Source organism: Triticum dicoccoides, chromosome 5A (genome assembly GCF_002162155.2).
Source record: "Triticum dicoccoides isolate Atlit2015 ecotype Zavitan chromosome 5A, WEW_v2.0, whole genome shotgun sequence".
NCBI lineage: Eukaryota > Viridiplantae > Streptophyta > Magnoliopsida > Poales > Poaceae > Triticum > Triticum dicoccoides.
In genome coordinates, this window is record NC_041388.1 from 92,535,930 (window position 1) to 92,552,294 (window position 16,365).

A 16,365-nucleotide genomic window follows, 5' to 3' on the forward strand; every position below is an offset into this window, starting at 1 on the left:
GCGGAAAACATGTGGTAGTACAAGGAAGGAAATGATAGGTACTGGACCGATATGGTTTGACACTGAAGTCACATAGTCTGGCGTAAGACTGGCATGCTACAACACTGCCATCGTACCCATCCTCATGCCAACACATGGCCATTCATATTCACATTCATCCACGTATGGATCATTGAACTCACTCACCTTATTATCACATAAAACAACGTTCATCGGTATGCTCACCAACATGCCATGAAACTAACTAAATGCAAAACATGCCGAGACACTCATCATATCAAAAGTTCAAACATGCTTGCCTGGTTCAGAGTAGTCGGAGCCTAGCTCGGTGAAGTTCGCGGCTCCGTCACCTCCTTCGGTATCTACGGTTTAAAGAAAATATATGCGCTAACGTAAATACCAAGGAGAGCACAGAAGGTAAACCAAATATTTTTCAAATAAATCTGATAAAAAACTAGACAAAATTTTAAAGAGAACAGAAAAAGAATCAATCAAAAATACTTTTCTGATTAAAAGTTATAAGGGTTTTTGTCCAGGGACTTATCTGTAATGAAACAGAAGATTTCCAGGGGCTAGTTTATAAAAACAGAAAACGCTTCGGTAGCGACTACGCCAGCCCGAAGAGAAAACGCATTTGGCAGTAGGCGTTTTCAGATAGCGCTTCGTTTAGAAAGGACAGAGAGGCTGACAGCGGGTCCCACTTGTCATGTTTAAATTTTCAAATGGGAGGGACGAGGCTCGTCGGCGCCCGAGAGCTGCTGTGGTCGCCGGCGACGATCCACGGCGAGGCATGGGGATCAGAGGTTACCAATGTGCTCACCGTGTCCTTTCGCAACGGTGGGTGGTGGTGTTGGTCGCCGGTGAGCACCACGTCGACGGCGATCTCAACTCCGGCGGACGGTGGTTCGGGCGTGGATGGAGCTCGTCGGAGAGGGCTGCAAAGATTAAATTGAGGTGGGGGTTAGACTACTGGGTGCAAGAGAGGGCTACGGACGAGGTTTGGGCGCCGGAGGTGGCCTCACCGAAGTGAATCGAGCTGGAGGCCGAGGCGGATCGGGGCGGCCGGAGCTGGGGAAGGAGACCTCCTCGAGGTCCCCCTAGTGGCCTGGCGGGGCTTTGGTGAGGAGTGGTAATGCTGCGTGCACGAGGGTGAGCTCGGGGCCCTTTTTATAGGCGGCCCAAGGCGGTTGCCGTGAACGGAGATTTCCGGCGAGCGATTACAGTGGCGCAGTGCTCGGTCGGGGTGGTTAGGGAGTCGAGCGTCATCACGGAGGTTCAATGGGTCCGTTTCAGTGCTAAACTAGCCGGGGTTTGGGTGTTTGGGTCGAGCTCGACGGAACGGGGTGGCGCGGGCCCGTCGGTGGCAGAGCGCGCGCTTCGTGCGTGCTGCGCCACGGCGACGGTGCCGCATGCGTGCGCTGGCACGGAGAAGGCCACGCGGAGCCACCAGAGGATTTGGGCGGTGCCGAACGGCGTTGCGCCGCCGTTCTCCTCCCTGTCGGCCGTTACGGGGAGCCGGCCGCCGCAAGACACGCCGGCGCAGGCGGGCCAGGGCGCCACCGACGCCAGGGTCGCGCCAAGTGCGCGTGTGAAGCTTCGGACAAGCAAGCGAGGCCGCGAGCAACGTGCCAAGTGCACTGTGGCCGCGTGACTGAAACTGTCGAAACTGAAAACTGAATTTAACTGAATTTCTGAAAGTGTAAGGAAAACAGTGCATGCAAGGTGTTCGACAGAATGATCCAGGCATGTAGGGATTTTTCCTTGAGCTGATTTTTGGTGGAGTGGCTTCTCATTGCTCAAATAGGCTGCCTGAATTTTGGTGGAATTTTTGGAGGAGTGTAGATATGAATTTCACCAAATTTGGCAAATCTGGTCCAAACTTGCAGAGACTGAATTTTGAAAATTTTGAAAAGAGGAGGAGTTGATCAAGATGGTTCTGGGTTATGGATGCTAAGGACAATCCAGGAGAATTGGTTTGAGGTCAAAACTCAAATGCAATAGGGCACTTGCTTTGAAAATCTCTCAGGCTCCAAATAATTTTCAGAATTGAATTGAGGGGAAAAATAATTAGAATAAAAATCCAAAACCAGTTTGGATTAGTTGGGGCAGAGAATTTAGGTTGATCACAAGTTGTAGGGGAGGTTTTGGAGGGGTTTTACCACATGGGCAAAAATGCCAAGTCATGGTGGTTCCAAGATATGAAAATCCCAAATTTTCATAGAGCTTCACTTAAAAAAAATCTCTCCTCAAAACCACAAAGTTTTTGATAAAAACCAAATAAAAATTTTGCAGTGTCACAACACCTACCCCCTTAGGAAAAATCTCGTCCCCGAGATTTCAGCTGATCCTTAAATAAGTGTGGATGCTCTGTCCGAAGAAAATCCTCGCTTTCCCAAGTTGCTTCACTGTCGGTGTGATTGCTCCACTGGACTTTGAAAAACTTGATGGTTTTCTGTCGGGTCCTCCTTTCAGACTCCTCTAATATTCTTATGGGACGTTCTCGATAAGTGAGGTCTGGCTGTATGTCAATGTTCTCATGAGATACTTGTTTCTCTGGGTTGCTTACGCACTTCCTTAATTGAGAGACGTGGAACACGTCGTGAATGTCGGACAAGTCTTCGGGTAAGTCTAGCTGGTAGGCTACAGTGCCTCTTCGTGCCACTATGCAAAATGGTCCAATGAATCTTGGTGCTAATTTTCCTTTAATCTTAAACCGTTGCAATCCTCTCATCGGGGATACTCTCAAGTATACGAATTCACCGGGTTCGAAGCTGACCCTACGATGTTTCTGATCATAATAACTTTTCTGTCGACTTTGAGCGGTCTTAAGTCGGTCCCTGATTAGCTTGACTTTTCCTCGGCTTCTCTGAGCATATCTGGTCCGAAGATGCGGCTGTCTCCGGTCTCTGACCAATTTAACAGGGTACGACATCTCCTTCCGTATAGGGCTTCGAAAGGAGCCATTTGCAGGCTGGCCTGGTAACTGTTGTTGTATGCGAACTCGGCATATGGCAGGCTGTCCTCCCAACTGGTTCCATAGGTGAGGACACATGCTCTCAGCATGTCTTCTAAAACCTGGTTTACGCGTTCTGTTTGTCCATTAGTCTGTGGATGGTATGCGGTACTGAAGGCTAGTTGGGTTCCCAGAGCCTGTTGTACTTGCTCCCAAAATCTTGAGACGAACTGAGTGCCTCTGTCAGAAATTATAGTCTTCGGGGCACCGTGCAGACAGACTATGCGGGAAAGATAAATCCTGGCAAGCCTCTGAGTGGTGTAGGTTGTCTTCACTGGAATAAAGTGTGCTACTTTGGTCAACCTGTCAGTGATGACCCATATGGCATCATTCCCGTGTCGTGACCGAGGTAATCCGACAATAAAATCCATCCCTATTTCATCCCATTTCCACTCAGGTATTTTGTTAGGTTGCAGTAGTCCGGCTGGTCTCTGATGTTCAGCTTTTATGCGTTGACATGAGTAGCAACATGCAACGAAAGCGGCTATGTCCCTCTTCATACCGTGCCACCAAAATCTTTCCTGAATATCCTTATACATTTTGGTTCCTCCAGGGTGGATCGAATATGGAGTGGTGTGTGCTTCAGTTAAAACTTGCTGTTTAAGGTCTTCTATGTTTGGCACGCATAGCCTTTCTCCGTACCATAATATTCCTTCATTGTCTATGACGAATTCCGAGGCCTTGCCCATACTCAACTTCCTTTTAATTCCTTCAATGCTGGGGTGACCGGACTGAGCCTCTTTAATTTTCTCCACAAGGTGTGGTTGTATTTCCAAGTTTGATATGGTGCCTTCTGCTACCATTATCAAGTTGAGCTTGACAAATTCTTGATGGAATTCGGGCCTCAAGCTGTGTAGATAGTTCCCGTCGGAGCTGGGGTTCCGACTCAGGGCATCGGCCACTACGTTTGCTTTCCCTGGATGGTAATGGATACCAACATCGTAATCCTTTACCAATTCTAACCAGCGGCGTTGCCGTAAATTTAGTTCTGGCTGCGTAAAAATGTATTTGAGGCTTTTGTGATCCGTATATATCTCACATCGATTCCCAAGTAGAAAATGCCTCCATTCCTTGAGTGCATGAATAACTGCTGCCATTTCTAAATCATGAGTGGGATAATTTTCCTCGTGTTTGCGAAGTTGCCTTGAAGCGTAGGCGACAACCTTGCCTTCTTGCATCAACACGCATCCGAGACCCTTTCTGGATGCGTCACAAAATACTTCAAAATTCTTGTGTATATCGGGTACAATTAATACTGGTGCTGTTGTTAATTTCCGCTTTAGCTCTTGGAAACTTTTCTCGCAGGCTTCTGTCCATTCAAACTTCTTATCTTTCTTGAGTAACTGTGTCATAGGCTTGGATAGGGTGGAAAATCCTTCAATAAATCTGCGGTAATACCCTGCCATTCCCAAGAAACTTCGTATGTCTGTTACGCTGGCTGGTGACTTCCAGTCAAGTACGGCCTTGACTTTCTCTGGGTCCACTGCTATACCATCTTGAGTCAGCACGTGGCCTAGAAAACCTACTTGTCTTAGCCAAAATTCGCACTTGCTGAACTTGGCATACAATTGGTGTTTCCTTAGCTCTCCTAGTACAATCCTGAGATGTTCTGCATGCTCTTCTGGTGTTTTGGAGTATACCAGAATATCGTCGATGAATACTACGACGAATTTGTCCATAAACTTCATAAATACTTTGTTCATGAGGTGAACAAAATATGCCGGGGCGTTAGTTAATCCAAATGGCATCACTGTGAACTCGTACAGTCCATATCTGGAGGTGAAGGCTGTTTTGGGGATATCTTCCGTTCATACCTTCAATTGATGGTATCCTGACCTTAAGTCAATTTTTGAGAATACCTTGGCCTGAGCAAGTTGATCAAACAAATCGTTTATCCTTGGCATCGGGTATTTGTTTTTGACTGTGACCATGTTAAGTGCTCGATAGTCGATACACAATCTCAGCGTTCCATCCTTCTTCTTGGCAAATAAAATTGGTGATCCCCAAGGTGAGGAGCTGGCCCGAATGTATCCTTTATCCAGTAATTCCTTTATTTGCTTCTTCAATTCGATCAACTCGGATGGTGCCATTCTGTATGGTTTCTTGTATATGGGGGTGGTTCCTGGTGCTAGCTCAATGCGGAATTCTATTTCTCGATCTGGTAGCATGCCTGGCAGCTCTTCAGGGAATACATCTGGAAATTCACACACTACTGGAACCTTGTTTAGCTCAGAAATGTCCACCTTATTTAATCTCGGTTGCCGGGGTCTTTTTCCTTCCTTGGCTGATACTCTTATTGTCTTCCCTTGGTGGTGTGTGAGAATCACGGTCCTGTTGAAACAGTCGATAAAACCTTTATTGGTGGTTAGCCAATCCATCCCTAGGATGACATCCAGTCCTTTATTTTCCAATACAATAAGATTTGCGTAAAACTCCAATCCTTCAAACTCAATGACCACATTCTGACAGTAATTCTGAGAAACTTGCTGAATCCCGGGGGACTTGATTATTATGGATTTCTCCAAAGGAAGCATCGAAAAATTATTTTGCAAAGCAAAACTTTTCGAGATGAAAGAGTGAGAAGCTCTAGAATCAAACAAAACCATTGCAGGTATTGTGTTGACAGGAAACGTACCGAGTACGATATCCGGAGCATTTTGTGCCTCCTCTTTGGTTACGTGGTTCAGATGACCCTTCCTGTGGTTATTGTTGGGATTGAAATTGTTTCGTTTGGGCGCTGAATTATTGCCGCCGTTGTTCGGCTTTGGGGTTGAGTTCCTTGGCTTGGGGCACTGTTTGGCATAATGCCCTTCTTCTCCACAAGCGTAACAAGTAACGCCGGGGCGATAGGTGAATTCCTTGTCCCTTGCATGAAAATTCTTGATTGGGCGTGAGACATTGGATGAGAATTTGGGTGTCCCACCCTTTTTAAAATCTATCTTGCTTCGGTGATTGCGAGTGTGATTAGTCTAGTCCCTTTTTCGCTTGCGGATATCTTCCAGACTGCGTCTCTCATTTTCCAGAGTAATGGCCTTGTCCACCAGCGTTTTAAAATCAGGAAAAGTGTGCACGACCAGTTGGCATTTAAGTGCGGGCGCCAGACCGTCAAGGAATTTCTCCATCTTCTTGATTTCAGTCATACGCTCCTCATTGGCGTAGCGGGATAATAGGGTAAATTGACTGTTGTAATCTGACACTGTCATGTTCCTTTGTTTGAGGTCATCAAATTCTCTCTTCTTGATTTTCATAATACTCTTAGGAATATGTGCACCACGGAAACCTTCCTTGAAATCATCCCAGGTTATGTCATTTTCGTTGGGATGCATGTGCAGAAAATTCTCCCACCACGATGCGGCTGCTCCTGTGAGATAGTGTGGAGCATATAGTACTTTCTCGAGATCTGAACACTTTGCAATAATTAATTTCCTCTCCATATCTCGAAGCCAGTCCTCGGCTTCAAGAGGCTTGTCAGTGTGAGAAAATGTTTGAGGACGTGTCTTCTGTAGCTCAGATAACTTGGAATGTTGCTGATACTGTCCATGATGATTCCCCATGTTGATGACTTGGTTCATCATCTCGCGATGTTGTTGCTGACTCTGTTCATAAAGGCGGCACATTTGTGAAAGTGCCGATTCACTGCCTTGTTGGCTTGACTGTCCCTGAGTGAACTCATTGTTGGGTTGAGTATCATGAATTTCCTCTGGTGGAGTTGGCATGGAACGCGTCCAAGGACGAGACATTTTTCACTCTGGGAAAAGTATTTTTGTAAAACTCTTAAGAAAAGCGGAAAGAGTCGCAAAAATAAAACCATAAATGCATAAAGCTGGCAGATATTATTAAATACCCAAGATTACTTAAGAAAAACAAATCGACTTGCGCACAGAGAAGGACTGCTCATTACATATCTTACACGCGGGCGGTAATTATACAGTACATCACTCAGGATATGCGTACATAATCCTGACATGTTATTAAGGCTAGTGCACTTCTCCAGATCCTACATGATGCGCAAACAGGCTACTTCTCACAGCCTATGCACATATCTTACAAAGTGGTACAATACACGGCAGCTAAGCGTACTTAGGCAGAGATGTTGACGATCTCCCTTGCCCTGCCGAGGGCGAGGCGTAGCGAGGTTGGGGACTCGACTTCCTCCTCGCTAATGGGCTCCATACGTGTAGTGTTGCGCAGAGCGGGCGGAGCGGTTGCCAGGGGCGGAGCAACACGTACAGGAGTGGGCGCGAAGGTTGGTGTAGTGCGCGCTGGAGTGGGTGCAATGACTTGGTTAAATTCTTCGGTAGAAGGCAGGCGACGAGTAGGCGTAAAAGATGCTGATGACGAGACAAAAGTCGGTGGCGGAGCGATGGGTAGGAGCTCCCTCCTATTGGCAGCACAGCCATGGACTGAGTCCATGCGGGTAGCTACGAAGTCGTCCACCAGGTTGTCGAAGGCTGCCTCCAGGGCCCGGAGATACTCAATGAGCATCTCAAAAGCCTCGTCTCGTTCTCCTCTGGGGCAGGAGTATGCGTAGTGACAGGTGTAAGGCACATGGCACGGAAGATAACGGTAACGACGAGTCTTCATCACGGGAAGGACATCCCTGAGACGAGCTATCGCCTCGCGGGCTGCCATCTGCATAGCATACCTCTCCGTAGGCATGGCTCTTCCCACGAACCGGAAGCGGCGTAACTCACCACGCCCTCCCCTGAACTGCACCGCGGCCTGGTGCATGGTCAGACTGTCGTTGACTCGGTGCTGGTAGAGTGTGAAGACTGGGCGCACGGATGGCCCCATCGCGACCTGAACGATGGAAGAAAGAAGCTTGACGAACCCATCGGGCACGTTGGCGAAGGTCTGAGACTCGCAGCTGACGTCGGCCATCTACAAAAGTAGGCAAAATTCTGCAGGGTCAGATCATAAATTTATGCTGACTGACAGAAAATGACTACAATTGCAAAAGCATAAAATAGCCCTGTCATGCTAATAACTAATTAGCGATCGCACCTAGTGGCTTCCTACAGTTAGCCTGACTCTGGTACCAAGCTTGTCACGGCCGGTTTTCCAATAAAAATATTTATTGATAAACCAGTCTTTTGAGTCCAGTATGAGAGAAATCCTCCTCACTGGTAGACAATTTCTTGATACAATAAGCCAGTAGCATAAAATATATTACAGGGTTGAACTGCGGTCGCTCAACCAAATTATTACAAGCACGCCAATAATCATACATAATGGCAGACAGGACACAGTGGTGTGGAGACATACTACTGACTCATGGATAGGTTGGTGGTGGAAAAGCACAGCGGGAAGGGAAATATAAGACTCTAAGAATATCATTTCATCGAACGTCGAGGTGAGGCTCGATAAATTTATTTGGTAGCGGAAGCGGATATAAAATAGTGGCCAAATCCAGGGTCGCACGAGACTGACTGGGACTCCTCTAAGTGTCGGACTCGCTATCGAACTCTTCATCCATGAGATCACCTTCGTCAGCATCTGGCCAAATCAACAAGCCAGTGAGTACTTTGAAAGTACTCGCAAGACAGTTCAGACGTAAGATATAACAAATGCGTGCATGGATGCAACATGATTAATTCCTTAATGCACAATAAATAAAATTGGCATAACGGGTAAGTAAAAAAGGGAAACGGCGGTAGTCCGCCTGAAATTCCACAGAACATAAATAAGGGACGATCGGGTGTCTGAAGCGATGCCTCGAAAGGTGAACAAATAAAAATAAGGAAATGATGCCACAGTCGGGCATCTTAGCGACACCACATAAAGGGCTTTAAAAGAAATGCCACGGTCGGATGTCTGAGCGACATCGCAGAAAGGGCTTTTAAAAGTAATGCCACAGTCGGACGTCTGAGCGACATCGCAGAAAGGGCTTTAAATGAAATGCCACAGTCGGACGTCTGAGCGACATCGCAGAAAGGGCTTTAAAAGAAATGCCACAGTCGGACGTCTGAGCGACATCGCAGAAAGGGCTTTAAATGAAATGCCACAGTCGGACGTCTGAGCGACATCGCAGAAAGGGCTTTAAATTCACCAGTAAACAATACTCATAATAAACATTCAATCCATGAGAATAAACGGGTTAGTCCATCCACAGGGATAATCATTCAATCGGACTTAGCACTCATGCGATTCACCGGAGTCTCTGTCATCAAAGCTGACAATTGATTAGGATAAGATGGAACGAAACTTGACATGGAAGAGATGATTTGGAGGAATATATGACTCTGCAGAGTTTGTACAAAAATTTTCCCACAGTCAACGGATTTCCGTAGTCATGAAGGACTAGTTCCGTTTATGGTATTTCAGAAGAAAACACAGCTAACCGGTACACACCCATCCTACCTCTCGATGCTAGGAATCACCCTAGTCATCGTCCAAGAAAAACTTTTGAGACGGGGAGATCACAATCTCGAATAGCATGGGATCAAATTTATATACGTGCGCTCTAAGGGGTGCCCCCCTCTCGGTCCCAACCGGCAACACCCATGCCCCCTGACCGGATGACTGGCTTTAATCCAGGGCCATGGAACCATCATCACGGCCTCTCCTCTTTGGTGTGTACCATGAAAGTGGTTTGCAACTTACTAAACCATATTCCTTGCGGAAAACATGTGGTAGTACAAGGAAGGAAATGATAGGTACTGGACCGATATGGTTTGACACTGAAGTCACATAGTCTGGCGTAAGACTGGCATGCTACAACACTGCCATCGTACCCATCCTCATGCCAACACATGGCCATTCATATTCACATTCATCCACGTATGGATCATTGAACTCACTCACCTTATTATCACATAAAATAACGTTCATCGGTATGCTCACCAACATGCCATGAAACTAACTAAATGCAAAACATGCCGAGACACTCATCATATCAAAAGTTCAAACATGCTTGCCTGGTTCAGAGTAGTCGGAGCCTAGCTCGGTGAAGTTCGCGGCTCCGTCACCTCCTTCGGTATCTACGGTTTAAAGAAAATATATGCGCTAACGTAAATACCAAGGAGAGCACAAAAGTTAAACCAAATATTTTTCAAATAAATCTGATAAAAAAACTAGACAAAATTTTAAAGAGAATAGAAAAAGAATCAATCAAAAATACTTTTCTGATTAAAAGTTATAAGGGTTTTTGTCCAGGGACTTATCTGTAATGAAACAGAAGATTTCCAGGGGCTAGTTTATAAAAACAGAAAACGCTTCGGTAGCGACTACGCCAGCCCGAAGAGAAAACGCATTTGGCAGTAGGCGTTTTCAGATAACGCTTCGTTTAGAAAGGACAGAGAGGCTGACAGCGGGTCCCACTTGTCATGTTTAAATTTTCAAATGGGAGGGACGAGGCTCGTCGGCGCCCGAGAGCTGCTGTGGTCGCCGGCGGCGATCCACGGCGAGGCATGGGGATCAGAGGTTACCAATGTGCTCACCGTGTCCTTCCGCAACGGTGGGTGGTGGTGTTGGTCGCCGGTGAGCACCACGTCGACGGCGATCTCAACTCCGGCGGACGGTGGTTCGGGCGTGGATGGAGCTCGTCGGAGAGGGCTGCAAAGATTAAATTGAGGTGGGGGTTAGACTACTGGGTGCAAGAGAGGGCTACGGACGAGGTTTGGGCGCCGGAGGTGGCCTCACCGAAGTGAATCGAGCTGGAGGCCGAGGCGGATCGGGGCGGCCGGAGCTGGGGAAGGAGACCTCCTCGAGGTCCCCCTAGTGGCCTGGCGGGGCTTTGGTGAGGAGTGGTGATGCTGCGTGCACGAGGGTGAGCTCGGGGCCCTTTTTATAGGCGGCCCGAGGCGGTTGCCGTGAACGGAGATTTCCGGCGAGCGATTACAGTGGTGCAGTGCTCGGTCGGGGTGGTTAGGGAGTCGAGCGTCATCACGGAGGTTCAATGGGTCCGTTTCAGTGCTAAACTAGCCGGGGTTTGGGTGTTTGGGTCGAGCTCGACGGAACGGGGTGGCGCGGGCCCGTCGGCGGCAGAGAGCGCGCTCCGTGCGTGCTGCGCCACGGCGACGGTGCCGCATGCGTGCGCTGGCACGGAGAAGGCCACGCGGAGCCACCAGAGGATTTGGGCGGTGCCGAACGGCGTTGCGCCGCCGTTCTCCTCCCTGTCGGCCGTTACGGGGAGCCGGCCGCCGCAAGACATGCCGGCGCAGGCGGGCCAGGGCGCCACCGACGCCAGGGTCGCGCCAAGTGCGCGTGTGAAGCTTCGGACAAGCAAGCGAGGCCGCGAGCAACGTGCCAAGTGCACTGTGGCCGCGTGACTGAAACTGTCGAAACTGAAAACTGAATTTAACTGAATTTCTGAAAGTGTAAGGAAAACAGTGCATGCAAGGTGTTCGACAGAATGATCCAGGCATGTAGGGATTTTTCCTTGAGCTGATTTTTGGTGGAGTGGCTTCTCATTGCTCAAATAGGCTGCCTGAATTTTGGTGGAATTTTTGGAGGAGTGTAGATATGAATTTCACCAAATTTGGCAAATCTGGTCCAAACTTGCAGAGACTGAATTTTGAAAATTTTGAAAAGAGGAGGAGTTGATCAAGATGGTTCTGGGTTATGGATGCTAAGGACAATCCAGGAGAATTGGTTTGAGGTCAAAACTCAAATGCAATAGGGCACTTGCTTTGAAAATCTCTCAGGCTCCAAATAATTTTCAGAATTGAATTGAGGGGAAAAATAATTAGAATAAAAATCCAAAACCAGTTTGGATTAGTTGGGACAGAGAATTTAGGTTGATCACAAGTTGTAGGGGAGGTTTTGGAGGGGTTTTACCACATGGGCAAAAATGCCAAGTCATGGTGGTTCCAAGATATGAAAATCCCAAATTTTCATAGAGCTTCACTTAAAAAAAATCTCTCCTCAAAACCACAAAGTTTTTGATAAAAACCAAATAAAAATTTTGGAGTGTCACACATGGTCTAGTAACATGACTTCCAGAACAGGATTACCGTATCACTCTGGTGCGGAACGTGGTCTGGTTGATCTATGAGGTTCGGTAGTAACTTGATCTGAAGTTTCATGATCATTATCATTAGCTTCCTCTCTAGTTGGTGTAGGCATCCGAAGGCAAGATTTTTGTTGCTAAGAATGGATACTTTCTAGAGAAAGAGTTTCTCTCAAAATAAGTAACTAGATCTGAAGTTTCCTCCCACTCACTTCTTTTGAGAGAAACTCCTTCTCTAGAAAGTATCCATTCTTAGCAACAAAAATCTTGCCTTCAGATCTATGATAGAAGGTGTACCCAACCGTTTCTTTTGGGTATCCTATGAAGACGCACTTCTCCGATTTGGGTTTGAGCTTACCATTTTGAAACTTTTTCACATAAGCATCGCAATCCCAAACTTTAAGAAATCGCAGCTTTGGTTCCTTGCCAAACCATAGTTCACACAGTGTCGTCTCAATGGATTTAGATGGTGCCCTATTTAACGTGAATGCAGTTGTCTATAATGCATAACCCCAAAATGATAGTGGTAAATCGGTAAGAGTCAGCATAGATCGCACCATACCTAATAAAGTACGGTTACGATGTTCAGACACACCATTACGCTGTGGTGTTCCAGGTGACGTGAGTTGTGAAACTATTCCACATTGTTTTAAATGAAGGCCAAACTCGTAACTCAAATATTCACCTCCGGGATCAGATCGTAGGAACTTTATTTTCTTGTTACGATGATTCTTCACTTCACTCTAAAATTCCTTGAATGTTTCAAATGTTTTATACTTGTGTTTCATTAAGTAGATATACCCATATCTGCTCAAATCATATGTGAAGGTCAGAAAATAACAATACCCGTTGCGTGGCTCAACACTCATTGGACCGCATACATCGGTATGTATTATTTCCAATAAGTCATTAGCTCGCTCCATTGTTCCAGAGAACAGAGTTTTAGTCATCTTGACCATGAGGCATGGTTCGCAAGTATCAAAATGATTCATAATCAAGTGATTCCGAAAGCCCATCTGCATGAAGTTTCTTCATGCGCTTTACACTAATATGACCTAAATGGCAGTGCTACAAATATGTTGCACTATCATTACCAACCTTGCATCTTTTGGCATTAATATTGTGAATATGTGTATCACTACGATCAAGATTCAATAAACCATTTACATTAGGTGTATGACCATAGAAGGTTTTATTCATGTAAACAGAACAACAATTATTCTCTGACTTAAATGAATAACCGTATCACAATAAACATGATCCAATCATATTCATGCTCAATGCAAACACCAAATAACATTTATTTAGGTTCAACACTAATCCCGAAGGTAGAGGGAGTGTGCGATGGTGATCTTATCAACCTTAGAATCACATCCAACACACATCGTCACCTCGCCCTTAACTAGTTTCTGTTCATTCTGTAACTCCAGTTTCGAGTTACTAATCTTAGCAACTGAACCAGTATCAAATACCATGGGGTTACTATGAACACTAGTAAAATACACATCAATAACATGTATATCAAATATACCTTTGTTCACTTTGCCATCCTTCTTATCCGCCAAGTATTTGGGACAGTTCCGCTTCCAGTGGCCATTTCCTTTGTAGTAGAAGCACTCAATTTCAGGCTTGGGGCCATCTTTGGGCTTCTTCCCGAGAGTGAAAACTTGCTTGTCATTCTTCTTGAAGTTCCTTTTCTTTTCCTTGTCCTTTTAATTGAAACTAGTGGTCTTGTTAATCATCAACACTTTATGTTCTTTCTTGATTTATACCTTCGCCGATTTCAGCATCACGAAGAGCTTGGGAATCGTTTTTCGTCATCCCTTGCATATTATAGTTCACCACGAAGTTCTAGTAACTAGAGAACTCTGTCAGTCACTATCTTATCTGGAAGATTAACTCCCACTTGATTCAAGCGATTGTAGTATCCAGATATTCTAAGAACATGCTCACTGGCTGAGTGCTACCTCTCGAGCACTGCGTTAGTTTTCCCTTGAAGAGGAAAGGGTGATGCAGCAAAGTAGCATACGTATTTCCCTCAGTTTTTGAGAACCAAGGTATCAATCCAGTAGGAGGCCACTCACGAGTCCCTCGCACCAACACAAACAAATAAAATCCTCGCAACCAATGCAATAAAGGGGTTGTCAATCCCTTCACGGTCACATACGAAAGTGAGATCTGATAGATATGATAAGATAATATTTTTGGTATTTTTATGATAAAGATGCAAAGTAAATGCAGCAAAATAAAAACGGTAAAAGAAATAGCTTGTTGATGGGAGATCAATATGATGGAAAATAGACACGGGGGCCATAGGTTTTACTAGTGGCTTCTCTCGAGAGCATAAGTATTACGATGGGTAAACAAATTACTGTTGAGCAATTGACAGAATTGAGCAGAGTTATGAGAATATCTAGGTATGATCATGTATATAAGCATCACGTCCGAGACAAGTAGACCGACTCCTGCCTGCATCTACTACTATTGCTCCACACATCGACCGCTATCCAGCATGCATCTAGAGTATTAAGTTCAAAGGAACAGAGTAACGCTTTAAGCAAGATGACATGATGTAGAGGGATAAACTCATGCAATATGATATAAACCCCATCTTGTTATCCTCGACGGCAACAATACAATACGTGTCTTGCTGCCCCTACTGTCACTTGGAAAGGACACCGCAAGATTGAACCCAAAGCTAAGCACTTCTCCCATTGCAAGAAAGATCAATCTAGTAGGCCAAACCAAACTAATAATTCAAAGAGACTTGCAAAGATAACCAATCATACATAAAAGAATTCAGAGAAGATTCAAATATTCTTCATAGATAAACTTGATCATAAACCCACAATTCATCGGTCTCAACAAACACACCGCAAAAGAAGATTACATCGAATAGATCTCCACAAGAGAGGGGAGAACATTGTATTGAGATCCAAAAAGAGAGAAAAAGCAATCTAGCTAATAACTATGGACCCGAAGGTCTGAGGTAAACTACTCACACATCATCGGAGAGGCTATGGTGTTGATGTAGAATCCCTCCGTGATCGATGACCCCTCCGGCGGAGCTCCGGAAAAGGCCCCAAGATGGGATCTCACGGGTACAGAAGGTTGCGGCGATGGAATTAGGGTTTTGGCTCTATATCTAGTAGTTTGGTGGTACGTAGGTATATATAGGAGGAAGAAGTACGTCGATGGAGCAACATGGGCCCCACCAGGGTGGAGGACGCACCTGGGGGGTAGGCGCGTCCCCTACCTCGTGCCTTCCTGGTTGCTTTCTTGACGTAGGGTCCAAGTCCTCTGGATCACGTTCCCGAAGGTTTCATTCCGTTTGGACTCCGTTTGATATTCTTTTTCTGCGAAACTCTGAAATAGGCAAAAAAATAGCAATTCTGGGCTGGGCCTCTGGTTAGTAGGTTAGTCCCAAAAATAATATAAAAGTGTATAATAAAGCCCAATAGTGTCCAAAACAGAATATAATATAACATGGAACAATCAAAAATTATAGATACGTTGGAGACGTATCAAGCATCCCCAAGCTTAATTCCTGCTCGTCCTCGAGTAGGTAAATGATAAAAACATAATTTTTGATGTGGAATGCTACTTGGAATAATTTCAATGTAATTCTCTTAATTGTGGTATGAATATTCATAACCGAAATATTCAAGACAAAAGTAATATTGACATAAAAATAATAATACTTCAAGCATGCTAACTAAGCAATATGTCTTCTCAAAATAACATGGCCAAAGAAAGTTATCCCTACAAAATCATATAGTCTGGCTATGCTCTATCTTCACCACACAAAGTATTTAAATCATGCACAACCCCGATGAAAAGCCAAGCAATTGTTTCATACTTTTGGTGTTCTCAAACTTTTTCAATCTTCATGCAATACATGAGCGTGAGCTATGGACATAGCACTATATGTGGAATAGAATGGTGGTTGTGGAGAAGACAAAAAGGAAGAAGATAGTCTCACATCAACTAGGCATATTAATGGGCTATGGAGATGCCCATTAATAGATATCAATGTGAGTGAGTAGGGATTGCCATGCAACGGATGCACTAGAGCTATAAGTATATGAAAGCTCAACAAAAGGAACTAAGTGGGTGTGCATCCAACTCGCTTGCTCATGACGACCTAGGGCATTTTGAGGAGGCCCATCATTGGAATATACAAGCCAAGTTCTATAATGAAAAATTCCCACTAGTATATGAAAGTGATATCATAGGAGACTCTCTATCATGAAGATCATGGTGCTACTTTGAAGCACAAGTGTGGTAAAAGGATAGTAGCATTGTCACTTCTCTCTTTTTCTTTCATTGTTTTGGGCCTTTTCTCTTTTTTTATGGCCTCTTTTTTTTAGTCTGGAGTCTCATCCCGACTTGTGGGGGAATC